The sequence below is a fragment of the Pleurodeles waltl genome, chromosome 2_1, assembly GCF_031143425.1.
Source record: "Pleurodeles waltl isolate 20211129_DDA chromosome 2_1, aPleWal1.hap1.20221129, whole genome shotgun sequence".
In the NCBI taxonomy this organism is placed as follows: Eukaryota; Metazoa; Chordata; class Amphibia; order Caudata; family Salamandridae; genus Pleurodeles; species Pleurodeles waltl.
The window spans coordinates 65,788,242-65,802,892 of record NC_090438.1 but is presented as its reverse complement, the minus strand read 5'-3'; the positions used below and the strand labels follow the sequence as shown (position 1 = coordinate 65,802,892).

At 41.2% G+C, this 14,651-nt stretch overlaps 1 protein-coding gene across 3 annotated transcripts in view; it reads left to right on the top strand.

Moving 5' to 3' along the window:
• STARD8 (StAR related lipid transfer domain containing 8) overlaps positions 1-14,651 on the top strand; it is a 417,850-nt gene that overhangs the window by 342,405 nt on the left and 60,794 nt on the right. The window lies entirely within an intron of this gene.

Here is a 14,651-nt window from a genome sequence, read left to right as displayed (position 1 = left end):
CCGGCCTCCGACGAGCCAGGAAGCCAGAGCATGAGCAGAAACCGACAGGGTGGAGGACATAGAAGAAAGACTGCTTTGGGTACCCTGCTTCGAGTCTGACACCAGGACAGAACTAAGCAAAGTTATAATAGGAAGTCTGATGTGAATATGTTATATTTCCACTACTTGTTACCATGACTCACCACATATTTTTCAACACACAGTAGATTGAAAATTAGTTCATTAATTTAAAATAAAAACCGCTACCTTTTGAAATTCAAACAAAAAATCAGTCGCTTGAAGATGGCCGCTGCCTTTCAAATGTCTTTTAAAGGACATTCGACTTCCTCCTTCGAGTCAGCAGTGTTGTGAAGAAGCGATTTCTGAGACGCTTCCGAGGAGCAATGTGTTACATGGGTTACTTGCATTTTGTCAGTGTGAAGAGCAAGAATTTTACTTCAGCAATCAAATAAGGATTTCGTAATTAATATTAAAAAAATACACCTGAGCGTTACAAGTTCCAGCTGTTTCTAATGTCAATGATTGCTATAAAAAGTTCTCGCGCTAGGCAAATGGTGAATGGAAAGTGATCCTTTCCCCAATGAAATGTGTTACGTTAAAGAAATACAAAATAACTCATATGTATTGTTTTATGTAAAACACCCACGGCAACAGCGACCTGAGCCTAGTGAAAAGAAGAAAGATGTCACCACTGACACAAGCCGCAAAGTTCTACATAAAATAATTTTAAAAAACTAGACAGCTTACTTTCTTTATGGGCCTTCAGTTTTGGATCAGTCTTTTAGATGGAAACTTTTCTCTCTGCAAATGAAGCAGCGAGGCAAACGAAAAAATAGTGCGCCACACTAAGGTATGTGGCAGATCGTGCAATGATCCATGTAATAGGGTCAAGGCGGTAACAAAGCAGCCTCAAGGTGGGACAAAGGTAAAGCATTTCCCTAGGAAATCAAGGGAATTTTGAAAGGCAGGCCCAGGAACGAATGAAAGTAATGGGTGTGGTTAAAGCCCACAGAAGAGATTACAACAGGTCGAAAAGAGCAGCGCTTGCATGCTGCTATGCTCGATCTAAAAACTAAGAATTCCAAATGATACATCATCATAAAGATAACCAGATTTCAAACATCCTAGGTATTCAAGTGCCTGTAAATAAAATCCCCATAGAGAGTGTTTGCCATCACACCTTCCGATTGTTTTGGTAAATACATCCCTCTTCAATTTTCTCTCCCTCATAGACAATTTGTCAAGGAAGGGTTTTGGCATTTTCTGCTGTTGAAGAAGTAGAGAGATTTGCCGAATGACTTCAGTATTGTTCCACACTCTGCAAACCTCAAAAGCTTATTCTAGAATATCAAACTTAAATACACTTTAATGGCGTGACAAGTCGAACCACTGTTGTCAAAGTTAATACATGTAATAAAACAGTTAACACACAACTGTCGAGTGGCTGCATGCTTGTGGGACACCTTTCCATGCTAGGATTTTAAACTCATGCTGAAAAGGTAAAATCAAAACGACGTCTCAGACTGCAAAGGGCTTTTGACCGGAAAGTCCGGGTTGGCTACAGTGCTTAATTTGTGAAAAAATAACTGCCAGGACCCGCGTCAGGAGGCCACTGAAACTTTCACGAGCCCATTGCTCCTGCCAGCACGGGTGTCAACACAACTACTAAACTTCATACCCCTCCAAGTGTGACAGTTCAGACTATTTCAGGCCCCAAAGCTATAAAAATTGCTTGAAAGGCAGGTGTAATCCATTTTAAGGTATATTCAGTTAATAAGCAGCTCTTGTGCTCATGTCTATACAAGACAGACAGCACCGCCATGTGGCAGACTGTCATAAGTGCTGGTGTTGACAATTATATGCCAGTGCCGAGCACTGTAAGCCACTGGCTCAAATTAAGCACTGGCTGGCTTAAGGTGTTATACATGATGTGTGCCTACTTGACAACCATGAACACTTGTAAACATTGCTGTCTTATCGGGCATGAAGCTCTGCCTAAACGCAGCAATCCAGTTGGTATGTGTATGCAAAAACATAATCTCAAAAAGGGGCCTACGTGCAGTCCCTGAACTGTGAAGTCCACTTTGGACCTGGGACACTCACTGATTTTGACCAGTTCTCTGTAAATTTCCTGTGCAGCACTCATGGACAACCGTAACCTTGTCCAGCCAAGTGTCGGTAATAAGTGTATTGCTTGTTAGGAGTTCGGCCTTCACACCCTTCCCCTGTCACCACACAGGTCTTCCGTGGGAGAATTGTTGTTTACCGCTGACAGCCCATCTGTCGTTTCCATGGCCGGCTCCCAGGGCCTTCAACCTTGGCTCTGCTCTGAAAGGGAAGGCCGAGAACAATGGCGGGAAACGTGGCATCATGGTCAAACACGAGGCCAGCGATTGTTTGACGCCGAGACTTCCATATCCCCTCATAAAGAGAGCAATCTGTATAGTGAGGAAGGCACACTTTTTTTCATTCCATGACTTTTCCAATCATTTCCGCCCACCCCAGACCATGCGCTGATGGCAGCAGGGAGCGAAGGTGCCAAATTGTGGAGTTAGATGATCTCAGTTTGGCTTCTTGGGTTGGTTTAGGAAGACGCCTCATTAATCTTAGCCCTGTCTGATAAATCATCTCTTTCAGGTGCCATAAGATGCCCTGCAGGGTCTTTGTATTAGATAAAGTAGCCTCTGGAAGCACATACACTTGTGTGCACTGAGCGCAACCTGTGCACACAGGAACTGTGCACCCCATTAGAGAAAAGTGCAACAATTTGCACCCATGCTGAAGTCCCAGCCGTGCATGTGCAGGAGGCTGTGTCACACTGTGACTGCATCCTTCTGGTTGCCTAAAAAGGTTAGATGAATTCCAAACTGCAGGACCATTCAAAGTCCAAAGTGAAAGGTGCTTCTGACCAGACAGTGAGCACAGCCCTGCCACACTGATAGGGAAGGTTGATGTGCACACTGGCCTCCCCAAATGAATTCTAAGATGGCTAAATATCTGGCATGCACCCCCTCCAACCGGTTCCTATTAGCGTGTCCTTGGCCTTCTGTAGTGGGTTCAGAGGCAGGTAGATGAAGCAGACAGTGTGTTTGGCCGGTGGTGGGTGATGTTAGGTAGAGCAATGCTAATATCTAAGATGTGAGTGCTGTTGGACATTAACATGTGTTAATCACCCTTTCTGTCATTATGTCATTCTTCATTGCACTTGGATTATGTCATTCTTCATTGCACTTGGACCAATCATTGCAGGGCAGGCAAAGAACAACTGCTAACTTCTCCTGTAGAGGACATTAACTACGCTTAACGGTTCTGCAGAGTTATTTTTGCATTATATGGACTAATGCATAAATAAACACTAGACTGGGCGCAATCTAAGACTAGTCTTAAATGTGAAGGTGGTATGAGGAGGGATTCAAGAAGTAAAACCTGTAGGGGGAAAGGAGAGCTAAATGATAGAGACCTTGCAGTTCAAAACTATTTCTAAAGAGTGGTTGAGAGGGCTTGAGAAGGGGAGAAATATTGTTTTATGCATGCACGAGGCAGCATAAGTAATAGAGACAAAAAGAGTAAATGAATTCAAAAGACTTGTGGTACATGCAACATCATATTGGGCAATGGTTAAGATGAGGACCAAGGGCACCAGGAAAAAAGGGTGGATCTGGCATGCCTTACTGGCTGCCTGGTGCTATGTGTCTGTGTATAGTCATGCGTTTATGAGGGATGAGCAGGTCACTCTTTGTTTCTAGAAGAACGGAAGAGGCCTTTGTCACATTCCCAGACGTTTGGTTGTGTCCTATAGCATACAGTAACTCAACTGCCATTTTGTTTTTATTCGATTCATAAAAACAGAAGAAAAATAAGAAAGGGTTCATCATCAGCATCCAGGATCACTTTCCTGAAAGGTTGTGGTTCTTCCAGATTGAAAAATGTATGACTTGCCAATATGGCTATCTCCTATAAAAATGGCCATACCTTGCCGTGTATACATGCCGTATGAGTGGGCTTCGCTGAAATTGTGGTCACCAGCTGTAAGAGCTGCCATGAGGATATCTGTCATGGGTACTATTAAGAATATGCTTCAAAAGTTCTTCGTAAACCTTTATTAGGTTCATAGCATGCAACTTCCTCAGATAGCAAACTGATCATAACTGACCACATTCAAATCTCCCCCAGAAGCTCGACACTGCCTGGAATGCTGTGACCTTAAAGTGATTGTCACTGCATTCCAGCCAAGTGATCTAGTGCACACCACAACTGGTACCTTCTTTGAGAATAGTCTGCGTGGGTAACTGTGAGAGAAGGTATACCACACGAATGTCGACTTTTAAATATCCGGCTACCACAATATGGTAGCCAGAATATTGACTACCAAAATATTGTGACAATAAATATACATAGGTAAGTTGTGATTTGCTGTGCAACTCAACACATGTGTGATTAACAATGTATACCATCAAGAACGTAGATATGAAGTTAGGAAGAGTAAATCTGTATTTACGTCTATATATTTACCTTCACAACATTTTGGTAGTCGATATCCTAGCCACTGTACTTTGGTAACACCATAGTTTGGTGTGCGCTGTTACACCCATAAGAGAAGGCTGTCCCTCTGATTTTGAACCATCCAATGAGTGGGTATGGATGTGGGAAGAGGTTTCTGCTGTAGGCTCCTGCACCCCAAGCGGGTGTAATATTGTGGTGATGTAGGTGAGTGCACGTAGCCATGCCCTTGACGCTTGGTGGAATGTGGTCCTTGTTCTAGACATAGGATTAAGGAAGGGCAGTTATAGTTGGGGTGGGATAAAAAAAATAGCAGTTGCGTATTGATGCACAATTGTATCATCCATTGGGTTGCAAATTAAAATTCGTAGCAAGCCATCCTCGTCTCTTGCTCTTTGGCACCAAGTTGAGTGGAGTGATCAAATGGAGTGAAAATCTGAAGTTCGGCCCTTTGTGCCTATATGAGCTGCAACAATCTTGGAAAAGTGAAACAGTAGCACACGCATCAACATACCCACAAGACCTGCAGCTGTTCGCATTCCAAACTGTGCTCCAGCAATTCCTTGTAAACAGTAAGCCACAGTCTGGAAACATTGTGTCCCAGTGACAGGGAGTTATAAAAAGCCACCCTCAATATGGAAAGTGTAGGGTCCATCAGCAGTAAACAAGTACTTGTGTGTCCAGTATAGGATCTCTGCATTTTAGGGATGGGTACATTGTGTCGTTAACTTTACATTATTGCTTTGGTGATGTGGCAAGTTAATTCCTTATGCATATTTATTTGCAGCAGAAGCAGCTTTTCAGGTCATGGTAGGGGCTTCACACCGGAGGCTCTCAGCCACCTCCTGATGAATACAGCGTTCTCCGGCTAACTTAGGAAGCCAGATGTGTTGGCCTTGCCAGTGCTTGTTATAATCTGTCATCTCCAAAAATAATATGAACAGTCTGTACATTCCTGCCCTGGTGCTGCCTGCACGAGCATGAGATATATATATTCTCCACCAAATGATGAGAAGTCACACACGGCACTCACAGGAATCCTTTAGTTTCTTATTTATTAATTAAACAAAGATCGGGTTAACCCAACACCACCAACGCGTTTTAATTAACAAGGTCTTGATCACGGTGAGTGAGTGATCCATTTACACATAATTTATAGTCTCTCCCATTACGTACCTTAATGGGGCATTATGGGATACGGAGTCCTAACATTTAAAAATATAGCCCCAAATAGTCAATAAGATATGTGAGAAGAATGGTATCACATCATACAGATCTCCAATTGTTCTAATAAATGGCTCAGAAGGATTCACAAGGATGATAACACAACACATCAGGAACCCAATACAGATACTCAGAGAACAGTTAGGGGTGAGTTATAAGTTATAGATGGCAATACAGTTGTGCGCCTAGAAGTGCCATTTGGAGGAAAATGTATATATATATATAAATATATATATATATGTGTTTGTGTGTATAAAACGTCGCTGATGACATCTCAAATCACATAATTGATGACATCATCCAATAAGCGTGCTTGTTTGTTTTATAGTGTATATAGTGACGTGTAAATACAATAATACTTGTCTATCTAATTTTGTACAGCCGGAGTCAAGCTATTGGGTGTAACTGTTAACAAAACGCGTGTGCATCTTAATGCACCATAGCTGTGTAGAGGTATTGAGCATGTTATAAATGTTTACATTCAAGAGTAACTGTGTCCAAGTGACAGTTGGCTTGCATTGATTATGCTCCACAAAACGCTTTGGTTCTGCAAAAAATGTTTCCAACAGCAGAAAGATTTTACGTAGTAAATACTAACTTTTATAAGCAGTCTTGAGTTATCAGAGAGAATTGTGTCACCATGATAATTTATAGTTAACATTTAAGAGTGTGTGCACCAGGTACTAACCTACTTACGCATGCTTGTTTTGCTTCAGAAGGAGGGCTATCTGCAAAGTTTTCACCACAGCATGAAGGCTTCACGTAGTATAATCCTTAGCACTTTTAGATCTTGGGTATTTTTTTAGCAATTAGTGGATTTTTGTCAACTGTTGCCTAGAATGTACACTGTTCTTAGTGGATTATTTTCAATACTCTGCGGTCTATTTTTCTCATGTGAATTTCACTGTTTGCAAACAATGCAGCATAGAGAGAACTCTCTGCATAAAGTAATCACTGGTTACAATACTTAGTTCTCTAGTTATATCAGCTTTATTTCTTAATGTAGGTTCAGTGTGTGTCTAGGTTTTAATATAGATAAAAGCTGTCCGTAGTAGGGACTTTGATTTGGAATTGGCATTCACTATTTTGGCTTTCTCTGAACAGTTGTATACATATTGAACACCGTACTCAATGAGGGTTTCCCATTTATCTGTGGTTGATTGTGAATGTGAACTATAGCACGTGTAAAGCTATAGCAATTTATACAGCAATATGTGGGAAAATAAAGCATGGATGATGTCATCCATGATGACATCAACAATGTAATTTGAGATGTCATCAATGATGTCATAGAGCATGTCATGAGTGATATCATATGTGAGGTCATAAGCTGTGCATGGGGGGGGGTGCAAGTTATAGTTAAAGCTGCTAACTATAACTGGTTAATTTATGTGTTTTGTTTAGTTCAGATGTTAACGTTGTCACAGAGAAATTCACCTAAATATAACATTACTGTAATCTTTTTTTTTTTTTTTGTGAATTTCTAGGTTTCAAAATATATATATATATATATATATATATATATATATATATAACAAAAACGAAGTTGTCCTCATGTGAAAGCGCACTCCCAACAGGTGAAGCCATGCCGGTCTTTTCAGTAAGAAAGAAATGCCTGGAACACTTCCAGCACTGGCTGCACCTACGAGGGTGAAACACTTTTATATTTTTCTCTGCTGAAGAAAGGATTGACCTAGAAACACGTGTCAGAGATGATTTTATAACTTAAGGCCTGGAATAATGAAACTGCTTAAAGAATTCACTGTGAGTTGCTGGCTTTGCTTTTTCTTCCCGTTTATATAACCTGTTGGGAGTGCGCTTTCACATGAGGACAACTTCGTTTTTGATAATTAACCGGCCTGTCCAGCCGGGAAGGCAGCACCACTGCGCATCGAAGCAGGTCTGTGTGAATAAAAATGGATTGTCACATAAGAGCAATCAGGTTGGGATATTCACAGCAAATCTGACAATTTTACTTTGGATTCGCCTACAAAGGTTTTGCACTTTGGTTCATTATTTCGTTTGGCTCCAGCAACCCACTTGGGGTAAAATGATAAAATTGCAGGACTACCATAACCAGCATGCACTGTTACTCACTTAAGAGACCCACTGGGGCGGACTGGTATTCAAAGAGACTAATCAGGTGCCTGCAATTAGACAAGCTGAAGCCATGCCGGTCTTTTCAGTGAGAAAGAAATGCCTGGAACACTTCCAGCACTGGCTGCACCTACGAGGGTGAAACACTTTTATATTTTTCTCTGCTGAAGAAAGGATTGACCTAGAAACACGTGTCAGAGATGATTTTATAACTTAAGGCCTGGAATAATGAAACTGCTTAAAGAAATCACTGTGAGTTGCTGGCTTTGCTTTTTCTTCCCGTTTATATAACCTGTTGGGAGTGCGCTTTCACATGAGGACAACTTCGTTTTTGATATATATATATATATATATGAGTGCTTGGAAACTACTCCGACTATGTTTGTGCTGAGAATATTCAACTTCTTCGCTGTTGTAACTAATTCAGAAATATTCCCAGCATACTTTTCATAGTCTTTGTATCTATGTAAACATAATATTTATATTTCAAAAAGACATTGATCAGTTTTTTCTATACTGTAAACTATGTGTTTTCACTTTGTACATCAATTTTTAAGGTGTGTGACCACTCTCGCTGGAGGCTAATGGGTGGCTCACGGGAGACTTTCGCGATCATAGTTATAAATTTCGTTCTAATCTGTTGTACAGAGTTCTTTTTCATCTTGTCAGTTATAGTTGAATGCTAATCTTTAATGAAAAAGTCAGTACAATAGATATTGTATTAATAATTTTGTTTGCAAACTTATGGCTCTCATGAAACAATCGCAGGAGCTGAACACACAATCCCCTGCATTGACTACCAGGGGGCTGTACATGCTGTGTGGCTGTCGCAATCCACTCGCTAGATCGTACATTTGGGATTAAGTTCATAACAGTGAGGAAAGTAAGACATGAGAAGTGTTGTTAAAAGTACAAAAACAGTTTATGTAGTGTTGCGTTTGATATATTAAGAACATTCTCTGTTTTTTACGATCTTGCGGGCCTCTCAGGGAGAGGAAAAACATCCCAAGGAAGGATTGTGATTGGTTCATATGGATGTCTTTATTTAGCAAAGGAAGATTCCTTCCTTGTTGCATCATTTGCCTATATGGTTTTTCTCCGGTTACACCTTTACGGCTATCTCTTTGACTTTGGTGATTTTCTGTGATCAGAATGCCATCATCTGATTCAGATGAGCACCCTACTCCTGTTCCTGCCTCAGCCACCCAGGGAGTTCTTGGTCTGGCAATTTATTCAGATGAGGCCTGGCGGGAAGAAAGTGTCAGCCAAATATGTAATTTGTAACATATGCAAAAAAGAGTTCAGAAGGGGCTGCCGGAACAAGCAGTATTCCAAGAGTACCACCGGGAAGTGGGAACATTTCAGAACTGTGCAACCTGAATGCCTTGCTCGGGATGAGTTAGACCCTGCTGCAGAGCTTGATAACTCCTCAGGGGCGTCCACATCTTTTCAACCTGGTGGCAGTGTGCCTGCCCAGGTACTCACCTCGCGAGCAGAAGACAACCCGGATTATCCGAACAAAGCCCCTTTTTGCTGTTTATGCAAGAGGATTCTTTTTTCTTCTGAGACAAGCAGGGATTCATAGGACAGGCCTGTCCAGTGTCAGAAATTCTCACCAAAGCAGTAATTTTTTTTTTTTTTTTTTAACTTTTTGTTTCTACATTTTTCTACTCTTTTTTTTTTAAAGATGTTTTTTACTCCGGTTTCTTTTTTTGTTCTATGCCTTTTTAAATAAAAATACAAAAAAAATACAAATGTTAAAAAGCAAAAAAAAAACATTTAAAAATGTTACTTGAAAAAGAGCTTTTTAGAGCTACCCCATACTTTCATTATGTATGTTGTTTGTACTGTGTACCCCCTTTTTTCCTTCTTGATGACTGTTGCGAGACACTCGCGAGAGCCATGATGCTCCCAGACATAGCATTGGTGATTCTCGCAAGCCTCACACGTGAGTCAGGCACAGAGTCCTCTGTGTTCAGTGTGAGGGGAGAGTGTTTTAGTTTGTGAGCGTTTCCTCTGATGGTACTTTTATATTTGAATTTACCTTTTCACTGAACATATCCTGTTGTAAAAGGTATAATTTATATGCACCAGATTTTTGCTGCCCCTCCATATTTTTTTCCTGCGCTCATGCGAGACTCCTGCTAGATCGTAAAACCAATTTGAAGGAAAATTTTACATTTTCCTTCATTACAATAGTTATCACTTATAATCCCTACTGCTAGACTATGGAGAGAGACTAGCCTCTCCACTGAGACCTTGCAAGAAGATAACTAGTGTGTAGAGTAGGGTACAAAGAGACACTGCCTCTCCATTCGCACCTTTCCCAGGCTCATTGGTATGCATAATAGATTGGGATAGGTACTCACCTCAAATGTAAGATCTCACTATTCCATACTAAGTATAACTAGTACGAGCTTTCCCACTGACACCTCTCCATAGGGAAATATCCAAATCTATTAGTGTGTGGGAATGGATTTCCCTGTCCACTCACAGCTCTCCCCAGCATGACATATATATACAATAGTATGTAGGGAAACTTTGTCTTCTGTACTAACATCTATCACCACAACAACTTGGATATACAGTATGGTGTGGTGAACTAGTGGCATCTGTCCTCATACCTCCCCTTAAAACAACAGCAATATGTAGTTCTGTCTGAGAAGGAAGTCATCTCTCTGCTAACACATCTTACCAGGGTAAGGGGTGTCTCTAGTAAGGCTTGAGAGAAATGTATCTCTTTACATCATACCTCTTCTCATGGTGACAGATATGCATAGTAGGCTGTGGGGAGAAGCTGCTCTGTTTCCGGAGACAAGTCTCTTGCATAATAACTCTGTGGAGTATAGTGTGTGGAGAGACTGGCCTCTCTCCTGTGATGTGTCTCTTGGATAACGCTTGTGCAAATTAGGGTGTGAAAAGTGGCCTACCTTTATGGTCACACCTCTCCCCATAATGGAAGAAGTACAAAGTTTACAGTTAAAATTACCTTTATGCTCGTAAGTATATCTTTTGTAAAAACTGTAGAGACTATGGTATTGAAACACACCGCCCGCTCAGCTGAGACATCTCCCAAGAGTAACACATGTGCAAAATACGGTGTGGGTAGAGACTGCTATCTATGCTCATACCTCTCTGCATGGTAATGAATGTCAGTAGTAGAGTGTAAGACGGAGTAACCTCTCTGTTGACAACTGTGTCTTGCACAAACAGTGTGCACATTTCAATGTAAGGACACACTCATCTCTCTCACAGACATCTTGTTTGGGAACAGGCATGTGGTAGTACGGTGTACACAACGACAGCTCTGCACTGAAGTCTCTCTACAGAGTGACAAGCATATATACTCAGATGTGCAAAAGACCTGCCCTCTCCACCAGCAGACAGTAGTGTGTAGTACACTACCAGAATACATTTGCCTCTGTACCAAAACATGCCTCTTGTATGAAATTCTTTATTATACAGTGGAAAAAGCACAAATCTCTCTATGGTACCTTAAATATACATATACATACAGGAGAACTGTTACAGTTCTTGAAGAATGAACTACCGCTTTAATTCAACATTAGAAGACTGTATTCATTTTCAAATCTTTAAAAGCTATTAAATAAAAGAAATCAGTAGTAACTTCAAACATTTTACTAACAAAAAAAACCCAATTTAACCAAATAGCTCAAAAATTACATTAATAAACAACAACAGTAAAAACAACAATCTTTGCAAATTATTATTTATCTTTGCTGATTTGTAAAATATACAAAAAGGAGTTCAGCAGGGACAGCAAGGACAACCAATATAGCATGAGTACCACTGGCATGTGGCGATATTTGAGGGTTATGCACCCTCAACGCCTTGCTCAGGCAGAGTTAGTGCTGCAGAGCTTGATAACTCCTCAGTGAACCTGGTGACATTGTGCCTGGCCAGGAACTCAATGCTCAAGCTGTTATCAACCTGTCTTATATAAATAAAGCACTTTTTTGCAGCTTATGTAACAAGATCATTTGTCATCAATAACAAGTAGAGTAGAGCTACCCAGAACAAGGGTATAAAGGTCGCCATAGCCAGTAAGAACAACATCAGTTGTGCAAGTATGGTTTTCTGACTTTTCATACAGTTACTGTTTGATCTTTCTTCGTAAGTAAACAATTTTTGTGCTATTCCCCCATATATTGTGTAACGTGATATTTCAGTTTTTTCAGAGCATCTGTTTTCCATTTTCTCCCTAAAAAGGACAAAATAATCAAAAAATATAAATTCACATGATGACCAGTAACAGATAACAATATTACATCACTACGTTCGCTGAAGATTTCTACATTTTTCACCTACAATCTCACATTTATATGTGCTGCACCACTCCCTTCTGTTGATTCCACAGCCTAAAACACTGCATTTTTATCCACAAATAAGTTATAACATGCCTTCAAACATGGTTCCATAACAATTTGTAAAGCAACACATTCCTCTTTACACACCTTTCCCAACAGTGAGCTCAGAGTTTTACTCTTGAAGTGGCAATATCTCCACGCAAACATCTCACAGGGGTCAAATATGTGCACAGTAAGGCTCATAAAAACCCTAGGCCTTGCATTAACAGATTGCAGATGCTTTGTTTTATAATTTCAAAAACACTTCCTCTTAACTACATACAGATTGAACATTTCATTATTTAACACATTATCCAGTACTTGGTGATATCTCTCCACATTCTGACGTCTACCTCTCAAAACCTATATTAATAAACATGCACCTCTATAAACAGCATTTCACTTACTAAACTGTGTATTGAATAAATCTACCCACAGTAGTGCACTTACTGACACTTCTCAACAAAGTTCATAAAGTAAATTCATAATTACCTGAACTTAGACCATTTTCAAACCTGAACATTCCAGTCTGTCTCAGTTCCAAATTCACTAACTTCTGCTGAGTACAAATCCAACAGGCTTCCTTCTCCTCCAAATCACCAGGAACAGTCTGGGTTTTTTACTGGTTCTGCACCCAATCACATCACAGCATTTTTCAACCATGCAATAAAAATGGAAACTATTGGTTGAGCCTTGGTCCTTTTTTTTTTTTTACTTCCCCGCTTATGATCTTGCGAGACTCTCGTGGGATCGCAAAATAACTCATGGCAGGCTCAGCAGTTTCCCTTTGGGTCCCGCAAGCCTCTCGCGAGATTGAAAGTATCCATGCAGCAGGCTGCACTCTGAAGCGTCTGAGCTACTCTTGCAAGAGTCTTGCGGCATCACAACTAATTGAGATCTATCTCTTACATGACGGGTGTGTGTTGGGAGGGACTGGTCTCTCCTCACAGACCTCTGTCTCAGATCTCTGTCTTAGATGACACATGTGCGTAGTTGTGTCTATGAAGGGACTGGCCTAACCAATGAGGCCCCTCTCTTTGATGATGGGATGATGAAAGGTGTGCATAGTAGGGTGTCTGCATGGACGGCACTCTTTCTACACCTCTTTGTCAGATAACATGAGTGCGTGGTAAGATGCGCTCATGGACTACACTCTCCTTCCAGTCCTCTCTTCCAGATGACGGGTTTGCATAGTAGGGTGTATAGAGAGAGACTGCCTCTCCACTAAGTCCTCTCTATTAGATGACAGGTGTACCTATTTATTAGGGTGTGTACATAAACTGGCATCTTCTATCAGACCTCTCTTTCAAGTGATGGCTGTGTGTAGTAAGGCAGACCTTCCAGACCTCTCTCTCAGATGACGAGTGTTCGTAGGAGGCTGTTTGGAGAAATACTGGCCTCTCCTGTGAGACCTCTGTCTCAGAAGACAAGCGTGGTTAGTAGGGTGTATGCATGGACTACCCTCTTCTGTAAGACCTCTCACTCAGATGATGTCTGTGCATAGTAGGGCGTGCACATGGACTAGCCTCTCCTGTCAGACCACTCTCTCAGATCTCTCTCGGATGACAGGTGTGCATATAAGACTGCGTACAATGACGCCCACTCTTCTGTTGCAACTCTGTTTGAGGACGGGTGTGGAAGTCAGGTGCGTGGAGATCGACTAGCCTCCGCTGAGTCCCCTCTCTTGCTCAATAGGTGTGCGTAGTGTGCTCCATCCAGGGGCTGTCGTCCCTGCCAACACCTCTCTCTGATAATGGATGTGCATAGTAGGTTGTGGGAAGAGACTATACCCTACTCGCAACTCTTACAAAGCAGATGGGTATAAATAGTACACTCTGCCAAAGACCAACTCCAATAATTCTCCTCCCTACAGTAGCAAGTGAACATACTACAGCGTATTCAAAGATCACCTACTCCTTTCTACTGTTCACGATCCGACAAGAGTCTCACAAGAGCTTACCTTTTGGGGAAATTAGGAATTAACCATCTACTCATCACAGTACCTGTCTCTTAGACACTTCCTCTCAAAACCAGTGGCAGTATGTATTCCTACTAATGGGGTATATTCAGAACTCATCTACTCCTTTTTACTATCCACAATCCTGCGAGATCGCAAAAATTAGTAAAAAAACAATATGCATTTATTTTTATCACAGTAGTTATCCCTTAGACACATCTGGAGCTAAATCTGGAGGGAGAGCATGCCTTTCTGCTGCCCCCTTATATAGCTTTTTTGATTTCATGCCCACTGCACGTCCAATTTTTCACAGTAAACAGAAATGGATTCCATTTCATTTTTAACATTCCAGCAGCTAGCCAATCATACCGCTTGTGAGACCTGCAGGAAAATCAGTGACGAGACAACTTTATGCACCTAAGCTCAGCTCTAGGCGGTATGTGAGGGTCAAGCCTTAGCAGTAAAACACAAGTGTTGGTTTACCTTGCTAGACGCACTCTTGGATT